Consider the following 15,481-nt stretch of genomic DNA (forward strand, 5'->3'; position numbering starts at 1 on the left):
TAATCATTGTAGATAATATATTTCATGATTATTATTATTTTTTATGTATTTGATTCAAATCAGTTTTTTTTTCTTTTTACGATGAGGAAGCGGTAGAGGAAGGATTGAATTGAATGGGGGTCGTGGGTTCATGGCATAATAACATCCATGATCCTCGATCCATGGTTTTCACCCTGCCGGGCAGGGCCGAGGGCGAGGAGTGAGGTCGTGAGGACGTGGTGGCGTGGTTTATCTAGTACGGTCATGTCAGAGGCCGCTCGCTGCAGCGGCCCAGCGGCAGGAGGTCTGGTCAAGGTCATCGGCTTTCCTTTGCTTGCTCGCGTGGTTTTGGTGCCCATGGCCATGGCCCGGTGGGATGGGCGTGGAGAGGTCAGCGGCATTCAGGAACAGGAGAGGGGCGCTGGTGGCCTAGCCAGTAGCCACACCACACGGCAGCATTCGTCTGGTTCCTTTGCGCTGGTTTAATTTATAAGCCATAACTTATATGAAAGAAAGATATTGTTTGTTAACTGATAAGTCATAGCATATAAGTCAAATACGACCAAGCAAATATGCTGATGAGAGAGACTAGCAGCTGGGCAGCCTAGGCCTAGCTAGCCTCCTCTAGCCCTGGGAACCAGGATACGCCGAGCCATGGTTGAGTCACCTCCACCTTCGTGTCGGTGAGTCCACCATGGCCAAGGCCCACGGGCAACCATGCAATTCATTGTCATGTCACCCTCCTCTTGCAACACAGAGGCATGTGCGCATGACACGCCCATCGGCGACGGCGACGGCCACGGCCACGGCCATCGCCGTGTTCGGCTGGCTGGACTGGCCAGCCCTCTCACATGGATATTGTTCCAATAAACTAGTCAGCAGTACTTCTCTCTTACATAAATGAACCAGCCACGATATAAACCAGCTAATCGAACAGGCTGCATCTCCTCGGAGCAGCAGCCGGCCGGCGGCTGGGGCCGAGTCCGCCCTCCGCCGAGATGTACCTACTACTCCTGAAAAGGCTGGATAGTTTCCGTGAAACCCTGGAAGACTGCAATGACGGACTGGGTTTTGTAGCCTATAGGTGATTGGATGAATGCTTTATATCGTTCTGCAACATCCTGCTACGATAGCACCGGTTACTCTGAAATGGTCTCTTTGTTTAGCTCGTTCTCGGTTCCAACGGATTGATGTGAGCCACCGTTCAAAACTTCAAATATCCACCTTTGGCTTTGTCCAGCGACTTGGCTGGAGCTTTGCCTGTCCAGCACCCACAATAAATGTCTCATCTACGAGTGTTGAAGCTCGTCACGACTTCACCTCTCTGTGAAAATGGCTGTAACCTGATCCTTATCAGGGTCACGGCTCCGTGTTAAATAGAGCCAGAAAAAGCCCCCGGCGTGGCTTACATCTTGTACAACAAGTTGATCTACATGATCCCTATCTCATCTAGCTTACAACACAAGTATACAACAAACTTAGAGATAAAACATGGAGCCGCAACCAACTTGACCGAGAGAGCAACAAACTATCATCCATCGACGTCACACCAGAACAGCAATGCATCTGATAAGTTGAGATTATCTCTGAACATCACGGTTTGCTTTTCAGGAAGTGCTTTGGTAAAGCCATCTGCAATCTGGTCAGTGGTACTGATGAACCTAATATCCAGGCGCTTCGCTGCAACTTGCTCACGCACAAAATGAAAATCAATTTCTATGTGTTTAGTGCGGGCATCAAATACACGGTTAGCCGAAAGATACTTGGCACCAATGTTGTCACACCATAGACATGCTACTTGACCTCGAAATTGTTGCTTGTTTCCTTGCACACCACAACACAAGATTATAGCCAAGGAAAACAGCGAAGCCACCTGTAGAACGCTTGTCATCGGGGCAAACGGCCCAGTATGCATCTGAAAAGGCACTCACAAACATAGTGTTAGATTTTCTGAACCTAAGACCTAGCCCAATTGTACCTTGTACATATCTCAAGATTCTTTTAACAGCTTCCCAGTGGACTGTAGTAGGAGAATGAAGAATCTGACATACTTTGTTCACTGAAAAAGACAAATCAGGACGTGTTAAGATCAGATATTGGAGTGCTCCCACAATGCTTCTATATCTGGTAGAGTCTTCTACTCCCAACTGAGTTCCAACTGGTAACTGATAATTTCTCTATAGTGCTAAGTGGCGTCTTCATAGGTTTACAAAGCTGCATATTGACTCTTTTGAGTATATCAGAAGCATACCTTTCTTAGGTTAACAACAATTCACATTTTTTCTCTGAACCTGAATACCCAAGAAATAGTGCAGCTCTCCTTGATCTTTGATAGCAAAATTTTCTTTCAGATCATGGAGTAGAGCATCAACTGCTTCCTGTGAGGAACTAGCCACAATAATGTCATTGACAAGCATGAATATGACATGATTTCCTTTCCGATAAAAGAACAGAGAGGTATCACCCTTGGAGGGAACAAATCCAAGACTTTGGAGCTTATGACACACACGCGAGTACCAACCTCGAGGAGCTTGTTTCAATCCATAAAGGGTTTTATCTAGTTTGCACAGATAGTGTGGTTTGGTTTTGTCCTCATATCCTGGAGGTTGCCTCATGTACACCTCTTCCTCAAGAAAACCATGCAAAAAGGCATTTTGTACATCTAGTTGTCTCAGGCACCAATTTCTCGAAACAACAAGTGAGAGAACTAATCGAATTGTGGTTGCCTTTACTACAAGACTAAAAGTATCTTCATAATCTATGCCATATCTTTGTTTGAACCCCTTAGCCACTAGCCATGCTTTGTATCTATCAATCTTCCCATCTGACCTTCTCTTAATTTTATAAACCCACTTGCAATCTATTACATTCTTTCCCTTTTGTGGTGGTACTAGATGCCAAGTTTTATTTTTTGCGTAAAGCATCAAACTCAACATCCATTGCATGCTTCCAATTTTTATCAGATAAAGCATCTCGTAAATTGGGAGGACCTTCAGATGTGGCAGCTAATTGACCATAGCGAATAGTACCATCAGTATACACTTTCAGTTTTCGAATACCTTGTTGCGGGCGAATGGAAGGTCGTTGTGGCAGTGGCGGTACAGGAGATAGCACAGAACTAGTTGGCACAGATGATCTAGGTCCATCTAGTGTGGTTGGTGCAGCTGATCCGCCTCTAGGCGAAGCCAGCGTAGTTGGCGTAGAAGATCCTAGTGGCGCCGGTAACGAGGAGGATGCGCCCGCGTTGTGTCCTCGTCCTCGGTACCGGGTGGATGGGAGCGGAGACACCAGGGCCAGGTGGCGCGTGCAGAGAGGCGGAGCAGGGTGCCGATGCGGGGATCGCAGGCGCGGACTGGTCGACGCTGGATCCGAGGGGGATCTGATCGGAGACGGGGCAGGTGACGAAGGAGAATCCACCTGGGAGTTAGCGCTTGTCCCTGCCGAAAAAGGAAGGTGTTGAGCCTGCATAAAATCACCTTTGTTTGCTCCCAAATTTGAATCATTTGATGCCAAATTTTCTCGAGAACCTGCATGCTCATCTAAACCATTAGTGCGCAGGGAACCATTATCAAATTGATTAGAAGAATTGTTATCCTAAGAACTAGGATTGAGAAGGGCAGGTGAAAGGAGAAGGATTTTGGATCTGAGCCGTGCACCAGCATTAGGATGGAGTTGAGCAAAGGAATAGACATCCTCATCAAAGACTACATCACGGGATATGTAAACATGACCTTCAAAAACGTCAAGGCACTTGAAACCTTTGTGCATGTTACTGTAGCCCAAGAACGCACATTGCTTGGATCTAAATTGAAGCTTACGAGAATTATAGGGCCTAAGATTAGGCCAACATGCACAACCAAAGGTTCTAAGGAAGGAATAGTCTGGCTTATGATGAAAAAGACATTGTAAGGGTGTTTGACCGTTGATGACTTTAGAAGGGAGACGGTTTATGAGGTGGGTTGCGGTGATGAACGCCTCATCTCAAAATTGAAGAGGCATGGAAGCATGAGCAAGCAATGACATGCCTACTTCAACGAGATGGCGGTGTTTGCACTCAGCTGACCCATTTTGTTGATGCACATAGGGGCAGGAAACATGATGGGAGATGCCAATGCTCTGGAAAAAAGCGTTTCCTTTTTTATATTCACCACCCCAATCTGTTTGCATAGTTATGATTTTTCTATCAAATTGGTGTTCTACCATCTTTTGAAACTCATGGAATTTTTGAAAGACATCAGATTTATGGTGCAACAAAAACACCCATGTAAACTTACTAAAGTCATCAATAAAGCTCACATAATAACTGTTCTTGCCTACAGAAGTAGGCGCCGGACCCCATACATCAAAAAATACAAGTTCTAGAGGACTAGATGAAATGCTTGTAGATCTAGGATAGGGCAGCTGGTGACTCTTGCCTTTTCGGCAAGCATCACATATAGTTTGTTTATTCAACTCAGAAACAAAAGGAATTTGGTTCTCGCTAAGAACTTGGTGGACTACCGTAGACGGCGGGTGACCAAGACGGCTATGCCATCTAGACAGTGAAGACTTGATGGTGCCAAACATCACTTTATTCAAGGAGGATGACCTAGACTTCAACGGGTAGAGCCCACCTCCGTAATTCCCTCTAAGGAACGTTTTCCTCGTTGCATGATCCTTGATCTCAAAATAATCAGGATGATACTCAATAAAAGCATGATTATCGGATGTAAAACGATGAACGGAGGCAAGATTTTTGCTAGCTTCAGGAATGTAAAGGACATTGTTAAGGACAAGATTGTGTTTTGGGGTATGAACAATACTTCTACCAATTTGATTGGTTCTCATACCTGCGTCGTTGGTGGTGTGGACTTGGTAGTTGCCGTGGTATTTGTCCCTGGTCGTGAGCTTCTCCGGCTCACCGGTAATGTGATCGGTGGCACCAGTATCAGTGTACTAGTTTGTATCTATGCCATAGGAGGTTGTGGCCGTTGATGCAGAGCATGGCTCCGACGGTCTAGTGAAGGACGCGTCGAAGCGCTTGAAGCAACGTAGCACGGTATGGCCTTCCTTGCCACAAAGCTAGCAAGTTGGGCGCTCATCATTGGAGTTTTGTTGAGGGCGACCACCATTGTCGCCGTTGTTGCCGCGCCCATGGCCACGGCCATTGCGCTCGTGGCCACCGCCGCGGTTGAAGCCTCCACGACCACCACATGCAGCCGCATTAGCCGAGGACCCAGAGCTGCCGCCGCCATGAAGCAGATCCATCCATTGTTCCCAACTCACCAGTTGGGTGTAGAGCTCGTCGAGGGAGAGCGGTTCCATGCGCGATGCCATGGAGGACACAACAAGATTGAAATCCATGTCAAGCCCAGCGAGGATGTACGAGGCAATTTCTTCATCCTCCAGCTTCTTGCCGGCCGCCACCATGTCATCCTGCGAGAGCCTTCATCTTGCTGAAAAACTCAGCAATGGAGTACGATCCTTTCTATGCTGTGGCCAAAACCATGCGTGTGTTGATCACCAACCACGAGATTGAGATGCAGTCATATCCTGGATGGATTTCTAGATCTCAGCGGCGGTGGTGTTGAAGAGACACTTAGAGTAGTTTAGGACTTTGTTTTTCCTTTGGCCGTACTATTAAGGGGGGTATGGACTAGTAGCTTAACCTAGGTGAGTCTAGTGGGTTAGGTGTGGTGCACACTTATCAAATCTAGCACTAGGTAGCTCTGGAGTAGCCCTAAGATCAATTGGAGCAAACTTCATTCACATATGATTTTGAGTTGGAAGTGAATGGAGGGTCAAATGATTGACTGAACGCTGGTCTGGTTATGACCGGATGCTAAAGGGTGAGTCCGGTCAGTTCATTTGATCAACTAGAGCCATTTGGTTGTGAGGTCAAATGACTGACCAGACGCTGGTCTGGTTGTGACCGGACGCTGAAGGGTGAGTTCGGTTAGTTCATTTGATCAACTAGAGCCGTCTGGTTGCGACCAGATGATGAGTGAAAAGTGACTAGACACTGGGTGCCTATGTCCGGTCAACTCCAGAGAGGTTCTAGAGAGGGAGATTCCTGATTGAACACGTCCGATCAGTGCTGACCCAACGTTGGTCAAGATCCTGTAACTGACTGGATGCTGAACAGCGAAGTGACCGGACTCTAGATGCCAACGTCCAATCAACATTAGTAAGGTTCCAAAGAGCAATTTTCATGACCAGATGTGTCTGGTCAGTGATGACCAAACGCAGGTCAGAGTCCAGTTAGAACTTAACGGCTCTTTCTGACACCGTGATGGGGATAACTGACTGGAGCATCCGGTCACCCTTTCCGGAGCGTTCGGTCACCCCGCAAATGATGACTCAACCTCCAAACGTTATGTTTTGAATGAGGGGGTATAAATACTTACTCCACTCATCCAAGGGAGGTCTCTTGCCCATTTGTTTAGCTGAGAAACACCCTTGAGAGTGCTAAGGAGAGCAAGAGTCTAGTGAGGTGATTGAGATATGAGAATCCAAGATTAAGGCCTCATTAGTGCAAGGAGAGTAGCAAGTGTGCATCCACCCTTCTCATTAGGCTTTGTTGTGGTCAAGTGAGAGTTTGTGCTTGTTACTCTTGGTGATCGCCATTACCTAGATGGCTCGGTGGTGATCGAGAGTTTGGTGATCATCCAGCGGAGCTTGTGGATGACCCAACTCAAGTTGTGAGCGGTTGTGGACAATTCACCGTGATGGAGTGTCGAAGAATTAGCCCATAGAGAGCACTTGATCCTTGCGTGGTCAAGGGGGAGCTATACCCTTGCGCGGGTGCTCCAACGAGGACTAGTGGGGAGTGGCGACTCTCTGATACCTTGGCAAAACATTGCCGTATTCCTTTCCCTCTTTTTACTTTAAGCATTTACATTTGAGCAATTCATTTCTTGTCTTTACATTCCTAGAATTGCCATGCTAGAGTAGGATTAGAACTTAGGGTACAAAACTTTTGTGCGGCAGAACAATAGAAACACATTCTAGGCACAAGGATTTAAGTGGGCTAAGTGTAGGATTTAATTATTGCAAAGAATTTTAGAATTAGCCTAATTCACCCCTCCTCTTGGGCATCTTGATCCTTTCAATTGGTATCAGAGCCTCGTGCTCGCAAAATTAGGCTTAACCACCTAGAGAAAGATGTCCCACAGGGATGGTCTCCTCCTATCTTTGAGGGAGATGATTTTCCTTATTGGAAAATCCACATGGAGGCTTATTTAGAAGCCTTAGATGTTGGAATTTTTAGAGCCGCCTCATAAGGCTTCCCAAAACCTAAGGATCCCGCCAACCTTCAAGGCGATGAAGTTAATTATGAAAAATGGGATGCAAAGGCTAGAAACACCATCTTTAGAGGCCTTTGCAAAGATGTGTTTAACCGTGTGTAGAACCACAAGGACGCCCATGCACTATGGTCGGACATTTGTGCGCTCCATGAGGGAATAAAGAGTAAGCATGAGGAACGCTATCATCTTGTTATGAAAAAGCTTAATTCATTTGAGATGCTTCCGAAAGAAGTGCTAATGAAATATACTCACGCTTGAATGTTCTTGTAGAGGAAGTCAATGGGCTTAGACTCACACAAATGCAACCATCCGATGTTGTAAGAAAGATTTTGAGTGTCCTCCCCATTGACAAATATAGGCATATTGTGACTATGCTTCATCAAGGTGATCTTTCCACTACTACACCAACACAAATATTGGGAAAGATCAATGCACATAAAATGTATATGCACATCACACCACAAGATGGCTCTTCCTCCACCAAGAAGAAAGACTTGGCATTCAAGGCTAGCCAAGAGAACAAGGGCAAAGCAAGAGTTGAACATGAGAGCTCAAGTGATGATGAAATTGATGATGTAGGTCTTGCTCTCATGGTGAGAAGAACCGCCAAGATGCTTAAGAAGCTCAACAAGAACGGTGTCAAGTTTGACGGTAAAAAGAAGAAGTTCTTCACTAGCAATAGAAGGAAGCCAATCTCCGAGATGGATTGCTATAATTGTGGAGAACTTGGTCATCTAGCTCATCAATGCCCCAAGCCTAAGAAAGACAAGTACAAGAAGTACAAGGGCAAGAAAGATGACTCAAGTGATGAAGATAATGATGAGAAGAAGAAAAACAAGCCATACAAGAAGAATGATGGCAAGAAGAAGGATTTCCACAAGAAGAAGAATGGCAAGGCATACATTATCGGTGATTGGCTCACGGATATTGATTCATCAAGTTTCTCATCCGACGATAGTGAGAACGAGAAGGTGGCCGCTATTGTGATTGACTCTTCACTATCTTCACCGGCACCACCGCCATCATCCTCTACACACCTATGCCTTATGGCCAAGGGTGAACGAAAGGTACAAAGTAATGATGATAGTAGTGGTGATGATCATGCTAGCAATGATGATAGTGATAATGATGATGAATTTGAATCACCTTCATATGATGATCTTGTCAAATTGCTAAATTAATACACTAAGATCATTAGAAAGACAAGAGCTAAGAATGAAAAACTAGAACTTGAGAATGACTCACTCTTAGCGAAATGTGACATAGCCAAAAAAGCTAGTGTTAAGCTTAGAGAAGAAACCAAAATTATGTCATCCAAACTCAAGGAGCTCAAATCATCTAAAAAGGAGCTTAAAGAAAAACATGATAAACTTGAGGAGATACATAATGAGCTCACTATTAGCTACAATATGCTAAAAGAAGAGTATACCAACCTCAAGGTTAATCATGATAATCTTATTGTCTCTCATGAATTTTTATCCAATGAGCCACATGATGCTACTAACCATGTTGTTAAGATTGATATAGCTACATCATGTGATGATTTGATTATTGAGAGCATTGAGCAAGGTTCTAGTAGCAAAGGCAAGCAAGTGGTTGAGTCCAACAACTATGATGAGTATGTCAAGATCAAGAATGAGAATGAGAAGCTCAAGAAAGATCTTGAAAAGCTATCAACCACCAACACCATCTTGATAGAGAACCTTGACCATGATTGTGATCTAGCTCTTGAAAATGAGAAGCTTAAGGAAGAGAACAAGAAACTTAAGATGGAGAAAAATTATGAAGAACTCAAAGAAGAGAGCAAGAAGCTTAAGTTGGAAAAAGAACATCTCAAGACCGGCTTGAGCAAGTTCACAAGAGGTTAACATCTTCAAAGTGAGCTACTCATGAATACCGTAATAAAGATGGATAGAAGTGGCATTGGGTACTTGGCACATCAAGAGAAGAAGGCTCAAGCTCAACAACAACAACAACAACAACACAAGTCAAAGCCAAAGTCAAAGAGGTGTTTTGAGTGTGGACAAGAAGGTCACTTTGCCCATGAGTGTCAAACTCCACCACCACAACCCTTGCCCAAGCATGCTAGACCCTTTGCTTTCAATGCTCATTACATGCTTAGAAAGGATTCTTGTGGAAAAATGAAAGTCATGTTCTTAGGACCTCCGAACAAGAATAGGCCTAAGAAAATTTGGGTTGCAAAGTCACTTATTGAGAAAGTCAAGGGCCTTCAATAAGTTTGGGTCCCTAAACAAGCTTGATCTCTTGTGTGTAGGTGAACTACAAGACCGGTGGAAGTCATTGGGTAATTGATAGTGGTTGCACTCAACATATGACCGGTGATCCTCGTATGTTCACCTCACTAGATGAAGAAGTAGGTGGCCAAGAAAGGATAACATTTGGTGATAATTCAAAGGGCAAAGTTCATGGATTGGGCAAAGTGGCAATATCAGATGATCATTCAATTTCAAATGTGTTATATGTCACTTCATTGAGTTTCAACTTGCTATCCGTTGGTCAATTGTGTGATCTTGGTTTTCAATGATTGTTCACCGAGAAGGAAGTAGTTGTATCTAAGAAAGATGATGATCAAGTTATATTCAAGGGATTTAGATACAACAACCTATATCTAGTGGATTTCACCTCCGAAGATGCTAACTTAAAGACATGCCTATTCACCAAAACATCACTTGGGTGGCTATGGCATAGAAGACTTGCTCATGTTGGGATGAGCTCACTCAAGAAGCTTATGAAGAATGAATTGGTGAGAGGGTTGAAGGATATGAAATTTAAGAAGGACAAGCTTTGTAGTGCATGTCAAGCCAGCAAGCAAGTTGCAAACACTCATCCTATAAAAGTTTACATGTCAACAATAAGAGTGCTAGAGCTCCTTCACATAGATCTATTTAGACCAACAACCTACAAGAGCTTGGAAGGAAATCTCTATTGTCTTGTGATTGTTGATGACTACTCTAGATATACATGGGTATTATTCCTTCATGACAAGACCAAAGTTGCATCATGTTTCAAGAAGTTTGCCAAGAGAGCACAAAATGAGTTTGAAGTGAAGCTCAAGAAGGTAAGAAGTGATAATGGAAAAGAGTTTGACAACACAAACATTGAAGCTTCTTGTGATGAAGTTGGAATCAAGCATGAGGTCTCCGCAACATATACTCCTCAACAAAATGGTGTAGTTGAGAGAAAGAACCAGACACTTATTACACTTGCAAGAACAATGCTTGATGAGTACAATACACCCAAAGCTCTATGGGCAGAAGATATCAACACCTCATGTTATGCATCCAATCGCCTATTCCTTCAAAAGTTTCTTGGCAGGACACCTTATGAGTTGCTCAATGGGAAGAAGCCAGATGTCCCATTCTTCTAGGTGTTTGGTTGCAAATGCTACATCTACAAGAAGCGGCAACACCTAGGGAAGTTTTAAAGACGTTGTGATATTGGCTTTCTTGTTGGTTACTCATCAAAGTTCAAAGCATATCGAGTATTTAATCATGCCACCGGATTGGTTCAAGAAACATACGATGTGAAATTTGATGAATCTAACGGCTCCTAAGGAGCACATGAGAATCTTGATGATGTAGATGATGAACCATTGAGGGAGGCTATGAAGAACATCTCGGTTGGAGACATCAAGCCTAAAGATGATGAAGATGATGTACAAGTGATTGATCCACCCTCTTTATCAAATATGCCACAAGATGGTGATAAAGATGGGAGAGTAGAAAATAAAGATACTCATGTCCGTTATGATCAAATGGTGGCACAAGCTCAAGATGTTGATGCTCCACAACTGTGGCAGAACCGCCTAATCTAATGCCTCCCAGGAGTGCTTGTCTTCCATTAGACACTAAGCACTCAGGGGAGAACACTAAATTACACAGTTTCATCAGGCACACCCTAAGGAAGAACCCAAAAATTCACATTTTTCCATCAGGATCACAAATGAGAGAATAAAGCTAACATTATTCTTAACCATTTCTTACATCACTTTTAATACAACATTAGAGTATAATATTTATTATTATAACAGCAGAATGTGATCATATTATCGGAGTTATGAATAATTTAATTGAACAGCGGAATATAACGTGTGATTAGAATTACAGTGGAAATAATTATCTAATCATGGCATGATGAATCATTGATATATAAACTATGACAACATATTATAAAACTTTCATTTATAAAACATTTAGTGAGAGTTATAAATAAAGACTATGATTGTAGCGTAAAGGAAATCCTCTCTGAGCCCACCAAGAGGAATCCACACACAAAGGTCAGCTTTAGCATCCACCTATCACCTGCAACAGGGGGAAATAAAACCCTGAGTACTCAATTGTACTTAGCAAGACTTACCTGACAGGAGGAAAGAAAAGACTTCAAGGATATGCGAGGCTATCTGGCTTGTGGGTTATTGCATCTGCAGGAAGCATTACTAAATGTGCGTCCTTATATTTGATTTTTATTAGCAGTGTATTCGTTCATTAACTAACCATTCTATGTAAGCACCTATACTACTTTCAAGCAGGTGGTAAGCAATCAGATTTCCTTTTTTCATCCTTCATCTTTTAGTTCTTACTATGGTGCTAGAGTTAAGACAAGTCATACCGGAACACCGGCGATTTGCGAATCAATGCCCCCAGCTAGGTACCCCAAAAACACACGCCCTGCTTGTATCCTGGGCACAAGTAGGACTAACCCACTACCCTCCTATCATGGGGTCCAGGTCCCCATCCAAACTAGGACTCCAAGTCTCGCCCCTGAGTCCCGGACTCAGTGCGGTGCAAGGACCTCCTAACCCAAAAACCACCATGACAGTCGGTCCGAAAAGAGCCAGAACCCATGACAAGAGAGTAGCAAGTCTTCCAAGCGCCCATACCCAAGTATGTGCTCGGGATAATAAGTCTATGACTTGCCTAGCGTCTTATGCAATGGCCGGTCCTTAACCGACATAGACAGGTGCCCCGTGGCCACAGAACACAACCTCTTACACCCACCAATACCCAAACCATATCCCTGCCCGGTCACCATTTTCCTTTCCACCATTTATATTTTCCAAGTGATAATAATACAGTAATATATTTCCCATCTCTCGCGAGTGACAGGCAATCACTCGACTTCTATCGGAGTCCTGTAGCATAGCAATCAACATGATCATGTCATACTAGTAAGACTCATAGGATAAAGATATATATGCAAGTGGGTTTCATTCAACTCCTTAAAACTTAATGCACAAATATAATTTAAAGTGCAGAAAGGTAGGGGTTATACACCGAGGCTTGCCTGGGTAAAATATAATCAGAAGTTAGCTTTCTATCATGGTGACACGATCTCCAAAAGCACCATTTCTCTAGCAACTCCCGATGACTCTACGAACCATCGACGTCCCTATTATGATATGCAATGCGATGCAATGCAAAGACGTAATTAATCAACTACAACCGTGACTCATAAAATACGATTTACGCCTCTCAAGTTAACGAGCTAGTTCTAACAACAACCGTACTTAGGCTTCATATCCATGTTGTCGAATAAGACGTTATTTCTTCACCAATATTTTGGTTATATAAACCCAAGTTGTTTCTTTATTCTATCCTATCGATTTAATCCTTATTCGAATAGGGCATTATTATCTATCTAGCAAGCTAATCATTCAGGAGCTACAAAAATTACATTAAGTAGCTAATAATATTAGTAATTTACTAAAAAATTCTTAGAGTCAACACCATCACCGATTTATCCTAGAAATTCATACAAGTTCTAATTTTAATAATATTAAGCATGTTAAAATAATTAGAGAAATCCTAAAAACATATCAAACCTATGTGAACAAAATACAATATTAGATAGATCATGATTTTAGGAACTCAACAAAACTGGTTTGACATTTTTATGATTTTTCTACATTTTATTATCAATTTCCAAGCATTCAGACGCTTGCTAAAATTAATAAAACATCAAAAAAGGAAAAAGGTCCTTGGGCCCGAAGCGGCCCAGCTCGGCATGGTCCAGCGACAAAGCAGCCCAAGCAGACGAGGCACACGCTGGTGTGAGCGGCCCAGTCGCAGGCGGTGGTAGGCTGGCAATGCGAGCAGGCTGGCCCACACGCGGGCGAGCACAGCCAGAGGCCCAGCGGGGACGGGCGTGAGAGGCCTAGCTAGCTAGGCTGGCGGCCCACTGGCACGCATGTGGCAGCAGCCCAAGGCCGACTGCGGCCCACACGACCAAGGCCTAGAGGGGGTGCACCACTTATGCAAAAAGAACCCTACAGTTTTACTAAGTCAATCCACACTTCAACATACACTGTTCATCTAAGTCTAGCGGTTCGCATCTGGACCCAAAGAAAGGTTCTATTTCTATTTCTCACCTTCCCTTCGTCCTCAAAGCAGAGCACGGACCGGGGAGGACCGACCGGCGGTGGTGGCGCTGTGGGACTGGGGAAGGCACGACGGCGGTGGAGAGCCCACCGACGAGCTGCACGGGGACCTGTGCGGCCTCGGGCTGGCCACGACAAGACTCGAGCCGGCTCTCGGTAGCCTGCTCGCACGAGCCGTGGCGGTGGGCACGTCGGCTGTGGCGCTGCCGACCAGGCGGGTGTGAAAGCTCTAGTTTGGTTTTGGTAAATTAATGAAACCCTAAGTGCTAACCTAGTTTATCAAGTGATCATGAGATAGGTAGCACATTCCAAGTGATGAAGCAAATGAAGATCATGACATGAAGATGGCGATGCCATGGTGATGATCAAGTGCTTGGAATAGAAAAGAAGAAAGAGAAAAACAAAAGGCTCAAGGCAAAGGTATAAATGGTAAGAGCTATTTTGTTTTGGTGATCAAGACACTTAGAGAGTGTGATCACATTTAGGTTTGATAGCCATACTATTAAGAGGGGTGAAACTCGTATCAAAATGCGGTTATCAAAGAGCCACTAGATGCTCTAACTCATCGCATATGCATTTAGGATCTAGTGGAATGCTAACACCCTTGAAAATGTCTGTGAAAATATGCTAACACATGTGCACAAGGTGATACACTTGGTGGTTGGCACATTTATGTAAGGGTGAAGGAGTTAGAGGTAAAAAGGAGTTAGTCTTGCTGGTCACTGAGTGACCGGACATTGGTCTCAGAGGGACCGGCGTGTCCAGTCAAGTGAGGCAGCATAGACGCCAGCGTGGGTCATCGACCGGACGCTGGGTCTTGGACTGACCGGATGCTGAGGTCCAGCGTCCGGTCCTATTGTCAGATAGCACTGAAGAAAGTCACTATGTGACCGAACGCTGGCAGGGTCTGGTCAAGCATGACTGGACATGTCTGGTCAAAGAAATTCGTTTCTAGAACCTTACTAGAAATGATTGGACGCTGGAGGCTAAGCGTCCGGTCAGTTAGTGCGCTACGTCCGGTCAACTGATGACCATTGAGATCGGGTGAACAGCATTCAAAAAGAGGGGACACGTGGCGTGTATCATGTGACCGGACGCTGAGGGCCAGCGTCCGGTCGATTGGACCGGAGCGTCCAGTCATCCCGAGTTGTGCCCCATGAAGGGGTACAATGGCTCTATTTCATGGGGGCTTCTATTTAAGCCCCATAGCCGGCTCAAGCTCACTCTCTTGGCCATTTGCATTGACATAGCAACCTTGTGTGCTTAGCCAAAGCCCTCCCACTCATCTCCATCATAGATTCATCATCTTTATGAGATTGGGAGAGAATCCAAGTGCATTGCTTGAGTGTTTGCATCTAGAGGCACTTGGTGTTTGTGTTTTGCTACGGGATTCACTTGTTACTCTTGGTGGTTGCCACCATCTAGATGGCTTGGAGTAGCAAGGATCGTCGAGCGGAGGGTGGTGATTGTCTCCGGCTCCGATCATGGTGATTGTGAGGGGTTCTTGACCTTTCCCCAGCGGAGAGCCAAAATGTACTCTAGTGGATTGCTCGTGGCTTGTGTGATCCTCATCTTGTGTTGGTTGTGCGGCACCCTATTGAGGGTTGGCATGTGATGCCAATTAGCGCGTGAACCTCCAAGTGAGTGAATCGCCACAACGAGGACTAGCTTGCCGGCAAGCAAGTGAACCTCGGTAAAAATCATTGTGTCATCATTTGATTCCGAGGTGATTGGTCTTCATTGGTATTCTTTCCTGTGATTGATTCATCCACTCCTCGACTCGGTGGTATAACCATCTTGCTCATTCTCTTTATATTAC

The 15,481-nt window shown here is 44.4% G+C and overlaps 1 non-coding gene across 1 annotated transcript; it reads right to left on the bottom strand.

Annotated features, from left to right (window-relative positions):
* Positions 1-5,233: 5,233 nt before the first annotated feature.
* LOC136512216 (small nucleolar RNA Z247) lies at positions 5,234-5,370 on the bottom strand. Its single transcript, XR_010773008.1, has one exon. It is a non-coding gene; the product is annotated as a small nucleolar RNA Z247 (small nucleolar RNA).
* Positions 5,371-15,481: the final 10,111 nt, after the last annotated feature.

The sequence above is a fragment of the Miscanthus floridulus genome, chromosome 1, assembly GCF_019320115.1.
Source record: "Miscanthus floridulus cultivar M001 chromosome 1, ASM1932011v1, whole genome shotgun sequence".
Taxonomy (NCBI): Eukaryota; Viridiplantae; Streptophyta; class Magnoliopsida; order Poales; family Poaceae; genus Miscanthus; species Miscanthus floridulus.